Source organism: Peromyscus maniculatus, chromosome 5 (assembly GCF_049852395.1).
Source record: "Peromyscus maniculatus bairdii isolate BWxNUB_F1_BW_parent chromosome 5, HU_Pman_BW_mat_3.1, whole genome shotgun sequence".
Classification (NCBI taxonomy): domain Eukaryota; kingdom Metazoa; phylum Chordata; class Mammalia; order Rodentia; family Cricetidae; genus Peromyscus; species Peromyscus maniculatus.
In genome coordinates, this window is record NC_134856.1 from 9,410,793 (window position 1) to 9,423,791 (window position 12,999).

The window sequence follows — 12,999 nt, forward strand, 5'->3', positions numbered from 1 at the left end:
ACTTCCTTCCGTATGCATTGTTTCTCGGATGCAGTGACCAGCCAGTCCCCCATAGGTCGAACACCTCGGAGGCAGATGTTGGGAGCCCCAAATCCAAGTTCTCAGTGTCTACTCATTGGCTGTCCCACTTGGTGCGCAGGCGCTGGGGCTCGGACCCCCGTCCCTCAGGTCCCTAGTGAGCGGCAATTGGCCTAAGCCCGCGAAATCGGAGTCTGGATTGGTAGTTGCTAGCAGGAGCCTGGTGTCTTCCTCGACTTCTGCGAGTGATGGTGTGTGATTGGTTTAAATCCGCGGGTCCCTGCCAGCGATTGGGCAGCGTTTGCGGCCGGCCCGCGGCCATTGGCTGGCGCTAGGGCCGTCCCTCCATCGGGCGGGCAGCGAATGAAGAAATGGGAACGGGGAGGGGAAAGGCCGCGACGTGAGCGCGCGACCTCGGGCGCCATTTTGTCGAGAAACAAGCGGAGTTAACCGAAGAGGGGGGTCGAGGAGAGCCGGAGTCGAGGACCCAGGAGTTTCCTGTGTCCAGCGCTGCCGGAGCCGCCCGAGGTGAGGCGGGCCGGAGCAGGGAGTGGCGGGGGCTGGCGGTGTCAATCCCGGGACGCGGGTGCGGCGGTGTGGGGGGGAGCGGTGCCGGGGGTGGACCCGGACCATTGGAAGCCTTTGCCCGGAGCGTCGGGACCGAGGGGGCAGCCTGGACGGAGCCGTGGGGCGAGCGGCGGGAGGGGACGGCGGCGGGCCGCTCGCGGAGGCGCTGCTCCCAGAGGGGGAGCCCGGCGTGGAGGTTCCTGGGAGCGGAGCGAGCGGAGCGCCGGGCGCGGGGGAGCCCCGGAGCGGCTCGGCCCCGGGGCCTGGAGGCTTCGAGGATGGCGGCGGCGGCGGCAGTTCGGGTCCCCAGGCCCTCGCCGCCGCCTCCTCCCCGCGCGCAGCCCGCGTCCTCCCCTGAGCGCACGAGCTCCTCAACTGCCTGCCCCCCTTGCTCCCGGGCTCCCGGCTGGGGGCGGGCAGAGGCGCCCGCGGCCTAGGTCCCCCCGGCGGGCGGGGACGGCTTGGGAGTTGGTGCCGACTCCAGCGCGTTCCGGGGGCACTCGGTCCCCTCCTCCGCCCCCCCAGCACGTTGTCAAGCCCCCCGCTGGCGGATGCCTGGCGGTGGGAGGGGCGGGCGGGCGGGCGGGAGCGAGCACTTCCGTGTTACTTCTCGCCACAGGTTTTTTTTTTTTTTTTTTTTTTTGTTCCACTCGCGCGCCCCGGCGCTCGCACTTGCGCCCAAGTCGGTCGGGTCCCCACTTAGTCACCTCGGTACCTGTGGGGTCGGGTAGTGGCGGTCCTGCCTGTCCTGCCTGTCCTGCCCCCCCCCCCAACCCCAAACCCCCGGCAAGTGCCCACTAGTGAGCCGAACACTTGTAGGTCTTGAAGTTGGTGCAGGTCTTAGAGATTTAAAAACCTGAGGCTGAGCAAAAGATCTTTTGGCCATGCCACCGGCTCTGAAGCTTCACCCACCTGTGCTCCCAGACGCTGCTTGCAGGAGTGTGCTTCGTGGGTTTAAAGAGTGCTTTTGAACGTGTGTATGTAAAGTAAGACTTTAGGAGAGGTAAACATCCCTCTGAAGTCGTCCCATCGAATGTCACACTCCCTCCTTCCTTGAGCATTTAATAATCCAAGCAAGCCTTGTACTACTGAGCTCTAGCCCCGGATGTCTCCTTTCTTTGGGACTTGAGTAAAAAGCCCAGTTTTTTTTTTTTTTCTCTTCTTCAAAACTCGAGCAACAGTACTTGAGTTTCCCTACATGTTTTGTTGCATTAGCCCCCCCCCCCCCCCGTGATTACAATGGAGACTTTTTTAAAAACAGTCAATAATGAAGTGAATAAATGTACCCCTCTTAATAAAAAAATACCAAACATTTCCCTCATGACCTCCTTTGAAAAGGAGTAGGGATGCATGTGTGAAAATGGCGGAGGTATAAATGGTATCCGTTAAAGTGATGCGTGAGGACACCACAGATCATGATCTTGTTGTCAGGAAAGTGGACTGATGGTGCTGGACTTCCGAGTAGCAAACAGTGCCTTCACGTGAATTCATGTGTGTTAGGAAGGTTCTTTTTGTAGGGAGAGTGACTTTCTTGGAAATTTGTTTCATTTTCACCTGGTCCTGGGTATTTAGTGCAAGTAAGTCTAGAAGTGAGGCAAAAAAAAAAAAAAAATCATCCCGACCTTTAGGCGGGTGTGGTGGTTCTGGCTGCTTGTAATCCCAGTACTACAGAGTCAAGCGTGAGGAGCTCAGCGATTTCTTTTGTCAACAGCCAAGGCTACATATCAAAAACCTTTCTCGAAAAACAATAACAAAAACCAGGGCGGGAGAACCAAAGAGGGTGGGCACCTCTAATGAGTATCTGAAAGTTTTTGTTTATGTTTTTTTAGCCCAAGATTTAAAAATATGTATGTGTGTATATGAGTGATTTTTGAATTCTTGTTTGAGACAGCTCATGTGTGAAGGTCAGAGAAAAAGTTTAAATCCCAGACCAGGCAGCCTGGTCTACAGAGCCATTTCCAGGACAGTGAGGGTTACATAGAGAAACCCTGTGAAGAGTAAGTATTCTCACTTTTATGTAAATTTCAAGGATGGAACTCAGGTCCTCAGGCTTGTGTGACCTGCTGAGCCATCTTGAGGCCCTTAGGAGTGTAATCGTAGAAGTTGGCTTTATTTTTTTCTTATTGTTGATTTAAAAAGTTATTTCAGATTTACTTTTGCATATGTTTTGTTCATATGTATGTGCACCATGTGTGTGCCTGGTGTCCGAAGAGGGCGTTGGATCCCTTGGAACTGGGTTATGTGTGGTTTGAACCACCGTACCAGGACCTCTGCAAAGAGCAGCAAGTGTTCTCTTGATTCGCTGAGCCGTCTCCAGCATCTTGTTTGTTTGGAGTCAGAGATTGCTGTTGTAGTTCAGTTCAGAATCCTCCTACTGTTCAATTATAGGTAATCATAGATTCATCACCATGTAACCTAGTCATGTTGTGTTTCTTTAGAAAATAATTCATTTATTGTGTGAGTGTCTATTTGTGGGAGTGAGTGCATGCCACAGTACTCCTAAAGATTAGAGGACAACTTTCAAGAGTTGTCTCTTTACTGTTGGAGTCCCAGGGGGAGAGTGAGTGCAGGTTGTCAGGCATGGTGGCAGGTGCCTTTATCAACTGATGTATTGCACTTGCCGCCACTTGACACTTTTTGAGTTAACAAAAATAGTACCTGCCTTTTTGAAGTGCTTTGTTTGGTGTCACTCACTGTGTATGTGGTGTTGGGGCTTGGACACAAGACCTTAACATATGCTGGGCAGATGCTCTATCCCTGAGATACACGACTTGCCCCTTTGCCTTTTTGTGACAAGGACTCATTATGGAGCACAGGCTAGTCTTGGACTTGTCAACCTCCTGCCCCATCTTCCCAGATGCTGAAATTACAGCTGTATGCCATCACTTCTGTTTGGGGTGTGTGTGTGTGTGTGTGTGTATTTATTTATATATATATATATATATATATATATATATATATATATATATTTTTTTTTTTTTTTTTTGGTTTTTCAAGACAGGGTTTCTCTGTGTAGCTTTGCGCCTGCCTCTGCCTCCCGTGGCAGATCTCTGTGAGTTCGAGGCCAGCCTGGGCTACCAAGTGAGTTCCAGGAAAGGCGCAAAGCTGCACAGAGAAACCCTGTCTTGAAAAACAAAAAACAAAAAACAAAAAAACTTAAAAAATTTTAAATTTTATGTGTATGTAAATGTGCCTTGTTGTATGTGCACCATGTGCGCTGGGTGCCTGATGAGGCTCGAAAGGGGCGTTGAATTCCCTGGAACTGGAGTTACTAGGAGCAGTTGTGAGTGGTCCCACATGGGTGCTGGGAATTGAAACTGGGTCTTCTGCAAATGCAGTACATGGGCCTGAGCCCCAAGAACAGAACTTTTTGTTTATACAAAATAATTAGCTAAAAAGCTGGGCCTAGTGACTCAGGCCTGTACCTGAGGCTCAGGCAAGAGGATCAGGAGTTCAAAGCCAGCTTCAACTCATAGTTAGCCTTGGTACATAAGATCCTGTGTCAAGGGGGAAAAATTAGCTGAAACACTTTTTAAACGACCCTTGAATAAATTTTCTGTTTCAAAGTGACATCCAAATGAGGTTGTTTTGTTTTATGGTTCTGGGTGTGGTACTTGGGGGATCTAGCATATACTGGGCAATCATCTGCCAAACTACACTCTCATTGAATTATTATGTTAAGATTTTATATATAGAAAGTCCAATAGTGCTTTTCTGTTGGCTCACAGTTTTTGTTACATTTATGTATATGTGTATATATGCAGGTTTGGAAGCCAGAAGACAATGTGTAGGAAAGAGTTAGTTCTCACTCACCCAGCGGTTCTGGGGATTGAACTCAGGTTATCAGGCATGATTGAAAGAACATTTTCCCATTGAGCTGTCTCACTGGCCCATGTTCTTTGGCTCACAGTTTTTTGTTTTGTTGGTGGTGGTTTTTTTGTTTTTGTTTTTGTTTTTTTGCCAGACCAGGTGACCCAGGAGCTTTTGGGATTCTTCTATCTCCACCAAGATTATGACAGGCACCACAGCTCCTGGTTTTTTAATGAGGGTTCTGGAGATTCAAATTCAAGTCCTCATGTGTAGGTGGGAAGCACTTTGAACAGTTGAACTATCTCATATCCAGCCCACTATGTACATTTTCTTTCTTGAAACAGCCTCGTTGTATAGCCCTGGCTAACTTGAAATTTGTGATGTGAACCAAGCTGACCTCAAGGTTGCAGTGATCTTCCTCTCTCTGTCTCATTTTTTGTTTTAAAGATTTTATGTGTAGTGTATATGTATGTGTATGACCTGAAGAAGGGTTAGAGATCCCCTGGAGTTGGAGTAGGTGAGCTGCTAGATGTGGGTGGGTGTTGGGAACTGAGTCTGAGTCCTCCATTAGAGCTGAATGTGCTCATAACCTTTATCTCGCTCCAGCCAGTCTCAGCTTTCCTTCTTCCCCACTCCTTCTTGTGTGAGATAGTCTTGCTGTGATTTAGCTTCTGCTGGCCTGGGCCTGGGCAACTGGAACCTTACTTACTGTCTTAGGCTGCCTGGGCAAATGGGTGCAAGCCTGCACTACCATGTTTCCCTCCAGTCTATTGGGGTGGGGAGTGGTTAGAGACTCATGCATCCCTGGCTGGCTTGGAGTTTAAGTAGACCAGGCAGATATACCTGCCTTTGTCTTTTGAGTACTATGATTAAAGGCATGTTTCACTCTGCCTAGTTTGCTTCTAAGGTATTTGTTAAGAACTCTTGAGAGTGGGGAGGGGGACTCCAGAGGAATACCCTTGGATCCTTGTTTCTGATTTTTTTTAAGGACATACACACAGAATGTGTGTGTGCTCGTGTGTGTGCTTTGGGGAGTTAGCCATAGTCTTCTCAGAACTTAGAGGATTGCTGCTGCTGCTTTTTTTGTTTTGTTTTTCTTTCCTGTTTTTCAAGACAGAATTTCTTCTCTCTCTGTAGCCCTGGCTGTTTTGGAACTTTGTAGACCAGGCTGACCTCAAGCTCAGAGGACTCTTTTGGGATTAAAGGTGTATGCCACCACACCCAGCTGTAGCTAGAAGTTTTTCTGTGTCCCACTTGGTCCTCAGCTGCTCAGACCTAAGTAAACACACATAGGCTTATATTAATTAAAACTGCTTGGCCATTAGCTCATGCTCACTACTGGCTAGCTCTTACACTTAAACTCAGTCCATTTCTGTTAATCTATATGTTGCCACGTGTTCTGTGGCTTTACCTGTGTGCCATTACATGGCTGCTCCCTGGATGGCGGGCTGGTGTCTCCTGACTCAGCCTTCCTCTTCCCAGAATTCTCCTTGTTTGCTTATCCCACCTATACTTCCTGCCTAGCTACTGGCCAATCAGCGTTTTATTAAACCAGTGTACAGAAGCATTCTTCCACAGCACCAGCTATATAGAATTGTTTCTCAATGCCAACAGTCTTGGTGATCTTGAACAGATTGAAATGCATTCTCTTGCTCAAGGGTCTACATTTGCCCATAGTGATGACATCACCTATCTGCATATTTTTAAACAAAAAATTATGTGATACTTATTTATATTTATGTGTATGAGTGTTTTGCCTACATGTATGTCTGTGCACCATATGTGTCTGGTACCTTTGGAGGCCAGAAGAGGGGCATCATCAGATCAGTACTGGAGTTAATCAGTTGAGAGGTGCCATGTGGGTGCTGGGAATAAAACTCAAGGTCCTCTGGAAGAGCAGCCAGTGCTCTTAATCACTGAGCTCTCTCCAGGCCCCTATCTGCATATTCTTGAAGCAAGGAGACAGGTGCACAGACATGTTCTTGTGGCACTTCTTGAATTGTATTTTCAGATGTAGTTGAGGTAGCCCTGGTGGATGACAATAGTTCTCTGCCTCTTCATATTGGTCACTGTACCCAACAGGCTCGGCCCTCACGTGGAGATGTTACCAGTGAAAGGGTATCTTGAAGCTTAGACCAGTATTTTTGTTGTACTGAGGGAGCCACTCTCTCAGCAAGGCCCTCTTGTTTTGAAAGTACATGGGTTGCTTTGGGTAAGCACACTTGTTCTGAGTGTCTGCTATCTTCCCAACAGCCAGAGAAAAGTGTGGCATCCCGGGTCTGGGAGGGAGAGAGCGTCTGTCTGTCTGACTGTCTGACTGACTGTCTCTGAGTGCGTGCATGCATGAGTGCACTTGAAGGCAATGTAGGTCAGGGAAGAAAAGTGGGTGTCAGTCTTCCTTTCACTTCTCTATGTTTACTGTTACAATAGGCCAGGCTAGCTGGCCTTGGAGCTTCAGGGGCTTTTCCTGGTCTCGGCCTCCCATCTTGCTGTAGGACCACTGGCACTACATCACAGACACCTGCTACCGTGTCCAGCTTTATGTGGGTTCTGGGGATTTAAACTCAGGTCCTAATGCTTAAGCAGCAAGTGTTTTACCCACATAGTCATTTTTCCAGCTCTGTTTTTTTTTTTTTAAAGGTGTGTGTGTGTGTGTGTGTGTGTGTGTGTGTGTGTGTGTCGAGGCTAGAGGCATTTGATTCCTGGAGCTGGACTTACAGGTGGTTGTGAGCCACTTGACATGGGAACTGAACTTGGATCCTTTCTGAGATAAACAAGTGCTTTCAACCACTGAACTCTCTTCCCAGCCCTCCTAGAGGCATTTCTGACAGTGGGCATTGCTCAGCCCAAAAATAGAATTTTTAAACATTCAAAAAAAATTTAAATTTATTTTTTGAGGGGACTCCATGTGCCCCAGTGTCCCTGTGGAGATGAGAGCTAGCGTGTGGGAATTGGTTCTCTTCACCATGTGGCTCCCAGGAATCAAATTTAGGTCTGCATGCTTGGTGGCAAGTACTTGCTGAGCCATCTTACAGGTTCAAGAACATATAATTAAAGTGTGTGTGTGTGTGTGTGTGTGTGTGTGTGTGTGTGTGTGTGTGTGTGTGTATGTGCGCGCGCATTTGCCATGAAATGCATGTCAAAGGACCACTTAAAAGAGTTTGTTCTTGGGGCTGGGGATTTATTAGCTCAATGGCCTTGGGTTCGGTCCTTAGCTCCGGAAAAAAAAAAAAAAAATCTTACATAAAATTGATGTGATTTCTCTTTCCAAATATTAGAAAGAATTCATGCCATCTTAGTCTAGAGTGTCCTTTGTGACAAGAGTTTAAAATATGGAGCTGGAGAGATGGCTCAGCGGTTCAAAGCACTGGCTGCTCTTCCAGTGGAGCCGGGTTCAATTCCCAGCAACCACATGACAGCTCACAACTGTCTGTAATTCCAAGATCTGACACCCTCACACAGACATACATGCAGACAAAACACCAGTGCACATAAAATAAAAATAATAAATTATTTTTTTTTTTAAAAAAAGAGTTTGTTCTCTTCACTGCACAGTGTGAGTCCCAGGGATTGAACTCTAATGGTCAGGCTGGGTGGCAAGTGTTTTTACCTTCTGATGCACCTTATCTAACTAGAATACTTAATTTTGGGAGCCAAGTATGATGATAGATAGCTATAATCTTAGCTACTTGAGAGGCTGAGCCGTGCGTGGATTAATGAGCCTGGGATATGTGAGTTCAAGGCCAGTGATGGATCTACTGTCAGAAAAGGTTAACGGTTTTTGGGGTGCATATGGTTTATGCTTTTTCAATTTATATAATTCTGCTTTTTAGCTGGGATAGCAGAGGTGCAGATACAGTGCATGTACCCATTGTTATGTTCTAGATATTTCTGAGAATATGCCTTTTTCCTTTTCAAGCCGATATACATCCTAGTTATTTGAAAGTATTAAATACTAAAAAAAGATTATATGTATATCCATATTTGTGTGGGTATGTACATGTGGGTGCTAGTACCTCTGGGGCCTTGATGTGGTGTTATGTGCTTGGTCTTACTGTAGTTTGTTATGCTGTGTTTGATTGATATCCCTGGGAGGCCTGCTCTTTTCTGAGGGGAGGTGAAGTGGGGGTATGGATTTGGACGAGGCAGCCCAGTAGGAGGAAAAGGGTCCCACAAGTAGGCAAAAGAGTCAGAGACAGCCTCCCCTCACCATCACCTCCATTAGGAATCTCACAAGAACACCAGGCTACTCAGCCATAGCATATATGCAGAGGACCTAGGTCAGACCCCTACAGGCTTCCTGGTCTGCAAACACCCATGAGTCCTTCCTGGCCAGTTGATTGTGTGGACCCTGTTCTGGTGCCTGTTCTGGTGGTGTCCCTTGACCCCTCTGGTTCCTTCTTCCTCCCCTTCCTCTGCAGGACTCCTCGAGCTCTGCCTAATGTTTGGTGTGCATCACCGTCTGTCTGTCTGTCTGTCTGTCTTTCTGTCTGTTTCTCTCTCTCTCTCTCTCTCAAGATTTATTATGTTACAATGTTCTGCCCATATGTATGCCTGCAGGCCAGAAGAGGGCACCAGATCTCTTTACAAATGTTTGTGAGCCACCATGTGGGTGCTGGGAATTGAACTGAGAACCTTTGGAAGAGCAGCCAGTGCTCTTAACTGCTGAGCCATCTCTCTAGCCCCTTGTATCATCATCTCTTAATGGACAGAGAAGACAAAACATTTCTCAAACTTTTGACTACATTGTTTTCCTTCTTTAATTTGCATGTATTTTATTTGTATGAATGTTTTACTTGCATGTATGTATCTGTAACACATGTGTGCCTGGTGCCTTCAGGTCAGAAGAGGATGTCGGGTCCTCTGGAAGTGGAGTTTATGGATGGTTTTGAGGCATTAGGTGTGTGTGGGGTGTGAGCACACAACACTCCCCCACTCCCCCCACCCCCCACCCCCACAGATGCCTGTAGAGGTAGAGGTGTCAGATTCCCTCTGCGACTAAAATTAGAGAGAATTGTTAGCTGTCTGAGGGGGGTGCTGGGGATTGAAGTCAGGCTCTCCTGAAGAGCTGTGCATGTTCTTAAGACTTTGGCTTTGTTCATTTTTAAAATACTAATGTGTACATGGCCTGTCTGTGGAAGTTCGGAAAACCTTCAGGAGTTGGTTTTCTCTACCCTTGTTCAAGGGAGTGAGCTCAGGTTGTCAGCAGCAGGTGCTTTTACCCGCTGAGCCGCTCCACCAGCCCAAGGCTTTGGTTTTCAGATAAAATTGTGAAGACATTTCAGTCATCTGTGTAGGTGTAGATGCTGGATATAAAAACAGAATGATCCCGTCCTATCAATTACATGAAGTTACTATAGATAATCATTTGGCAGTCTTGACATTTGTTGTTATTTGATAGGGTCTTGTTTTGTAGCCTAGACAGGCTTTGAAAATTTAATCCTGCCTCAACCTCCTCATAGCTGGGATCATAGTCACGTACCACTATACTGGGCTAAACATTTAGTAATCTTGAGATAATTTAGGCAGCTCAGTGGTAGGAACAAGAGAATCCAAGGACAAACAGAGCTACACTGGAAGATTCTGTCTAAAAAATAAAAATAAAAAAATAACACACACATGAACTCTGACTGACTGGCAGGGATAAGACTTGCAGGTTCAAACCAGACAAAATCTCAGCAGGGGAAGGTGAGTGAACACACAGTCGTCATCCCTCCCCCTCCAAACAAGAAGTTACTTGTAGTTGATAACTGCTTGGAAAGGAAAATAGATTTTCTTCAATGGAGTATCAGCCACATTCTAGGGCAAGTACTGTGCCTAGGAGTAGTTGGCCAACACAAAACCCACTCTTTATTTTTTAATGTACCTTTTGAGTTTTGTATTACTAATTTTCTTTTTTTAGTTTTCTTTTTTTGAGAGATTGAGTGAGTAGGGAGGTGGGGAGGACTTTGAAGGAGTTGGGAGGATAAAGAATATGATCAAAATATTATGGGAAAAATTTTTTTAAGAAAAATCTGCTGAAAAGGGAAAAAAAAGAGACTATGATGGAATGAAAACAAGGAATTCTAGTCACTCAAATTAAAATTTTTTACAGCAGGGCTGGAGAGATGGTTCAGTGATTAAGATTCCAGAGGGCCTGGGTTCAATTCCCAGCCCTCACATGGCAACTCAGCAGCCTCCTGTAACCCCACTCCAGGGGATCCGATACCTTTTGGCTTCTAAGGGCATTGCATACATGTGCTGCCAAGACATACAAGCAGGCAAAACACTCATGCATAAAATAAAGATAAATTTAAAAAATTACAACCACAACCTCCAAACCAAACACCTGCAGCCTCAAACCAAAAAAAAAAAAAAAAAACAAAACAAAGCAAACAACAACAACAACAACAACAAAAAACAGCCGAAGAAAATGTTTAGTGGAGAGCTTGTTAGCATTGGTTTTGTAGCTTTGTATTACAGTATTTAGAGCAGATACAGTCTATAGCAGATATTGTGACCTAAACTATGTATACATTTATGGGGCTAGAGCTTAATTGGAACGGCCTTTCTTAACACGTTAGTGTATGTTATAGAAACTGGTAAGTTAAAAATTACAGTAATTAAAATTCATGGGCCAGTGAGATGGCTTAGTTGCTGAAGGTACCTGCTGATACCAAGTCTTGCAACCTGAGTTTGATCCTGAGATCCACTTTGGACCCTTCTACATGATGGAAAGACAAAACTAACTCCCACAGTCTGGACTTGAGCTCAGAGATCCTCCTGCCTCTGCCTCTGAATTCTGGGATTAGTGCTACCACATTTGGTACAGGGTAACATTTAGTTTTTCATGGTCATGTGTTTTCAAGTTTTGGGGGCCTCAGAAGATGACTTAGTGGGTAAGTGCTGTTGTGTAAGCATAATGATCTGAGTGTGGATTCCCAAGGTAGGCATTTGATCTGCAACCCCAGAGTTGAGGGAAAACAGATAGGAGGCTTGCTGGCCAACAAACTTAGCGGAACTCAAGTTCCAGGTTCCATGAGAGACTCCCAATTCCAAGACATCTTGTCTTTACCCCTGACTTCCACACATACCCGCACAAAACCTTTCTTGTTCTATTGATAATAGACTACAGAGAACAAGAGTAGATAGGATCTGAGAGGTTAGAAGTCTAGCATAGTAATTCTGGGAGAGACAAATGGTCTTTAGATGAGCAGATTTAAAGATGGGAAGAGGAGCATGGGGTAGGGAGTGGGAGGGAGTTTAAGATCGTGGTATGAGTAATTTAAAAGATAATAGTATCAGTTGAGATTGGGAAGACTTTGCAAGCATGTAAATAAAACAGTGGGAAGACCAATTTTGTTTTTGTGTTTTTAAACATAGTATGTGTTAGCTATCAGGAAATTATCTGGATACCATAAGAGAGGCTTGAGCTGGTGGTAGAATTGGACAGTTAATGCTAATGCTGTAGATGGTTTTTAAAATCATGGACTGAAGTGGATTACTAAGAAAGTGAATATAGAGAAGGAAGGGCTGAGGTTTCTTATGTGAGACCAAAGGCTAGTAAGGAGCTCAAAGAGAAATTATGTGGAATCACCAGAATACAAAAGTATAGCCATCATCTTGGAGGGAGGGGAGTGGTCAGTCTTGCTTTAGGTGACATAGATCACATTTCTTGGTTCATGCCAGGATGTATGTAGGAGATGGGGGATAGTGGGAGTTGTGGTTGGTAGTATTTTATGGAGCTGGGGATAGACTCCAGGGCCATGCACACACTGCCAGTGTTCTATCAGTGACAAACACCTATAAACACCCCCAGATATTTATAATCTGCCAAATAATACTATTCATATAAAATGTGCTTTGAATATTATTATTTTTTACATTTTATAAAATCTTTATTGACAAATAATTCACATAGTATACAGTTTGCCTGTTTGCACAATTTGATAGACTTTAGTCCAGCATCCTCATAGGCCCATGACACCATCACCACTTTCTATTTTAGAACATCGCTGTCTTCAATTTCATACACACATATAATGTATGGTAGTTACTGAACATGTTTATAATTGTAACCATTTTTGAGTTTATAATTCAGTGGCATGAATTACATTCAAGATATTAATTACACTCATATTCATTAATTACACTCACAATATTAATTATATTTGTGGTATTCATTGATTACATTTGCAGTAATCGTTCAATAACTACTTATGATATCCATTAATTACATTCATTGTATTGATTTATTACATTCATGATATGTCCTGATACTACTGTCCATTGGTGGGGCTTTTCCATCATTCAAAACAGAAACTCTATTTAGGAAATCATTGCTTTATATTCCTTTCTTTTCCATCTTGATATAATGTCTAATCTTTCTGTCTCTATGATATTGTATATTCTATATATTTCATGTAATATAATTCTATAGTATTTGTCTTTTTTTCCATGTAAAAACATGTATAACTGAAGGAGAAATAATGCACAGATAGCTTGAACATAAAAACAGGTTATAATTCAAGAGTCCAGGATTATTTGAAACTGGAAAATATTTTCTCTGTAGAAAATAGTAAAAATGATAACATTTTCCAATAAACCCTTTTAAGACAAATAATA

General features: G+C 44.8%; 1 protein-coding gene across 8 annotated transcripts in view; it reads left to right on the forward strand.

Annotated features, from left to right (window-relative positions):
- Positions 1-409: 409 nt before the first annotated feature.
- The window catches only part of Cnot1 (CCR4-NOT transcription complex subunit 1), an 89,643-nt gene continuing 77,053 nt past the window's right edge, over positions 410-12,999 (forward strand). For all 8 annotated transcript variants that reach the window (XM_076571655.1, XM_076571659.1, XM_076571657.1 and 5 more), the window contains exon 1: positions 410-546. The gene's annotated coding sequence lies outside the window, so the exon portion shown is untranslated. The remainder of the gene's footprint in view (positions 547-12,999) is intronic.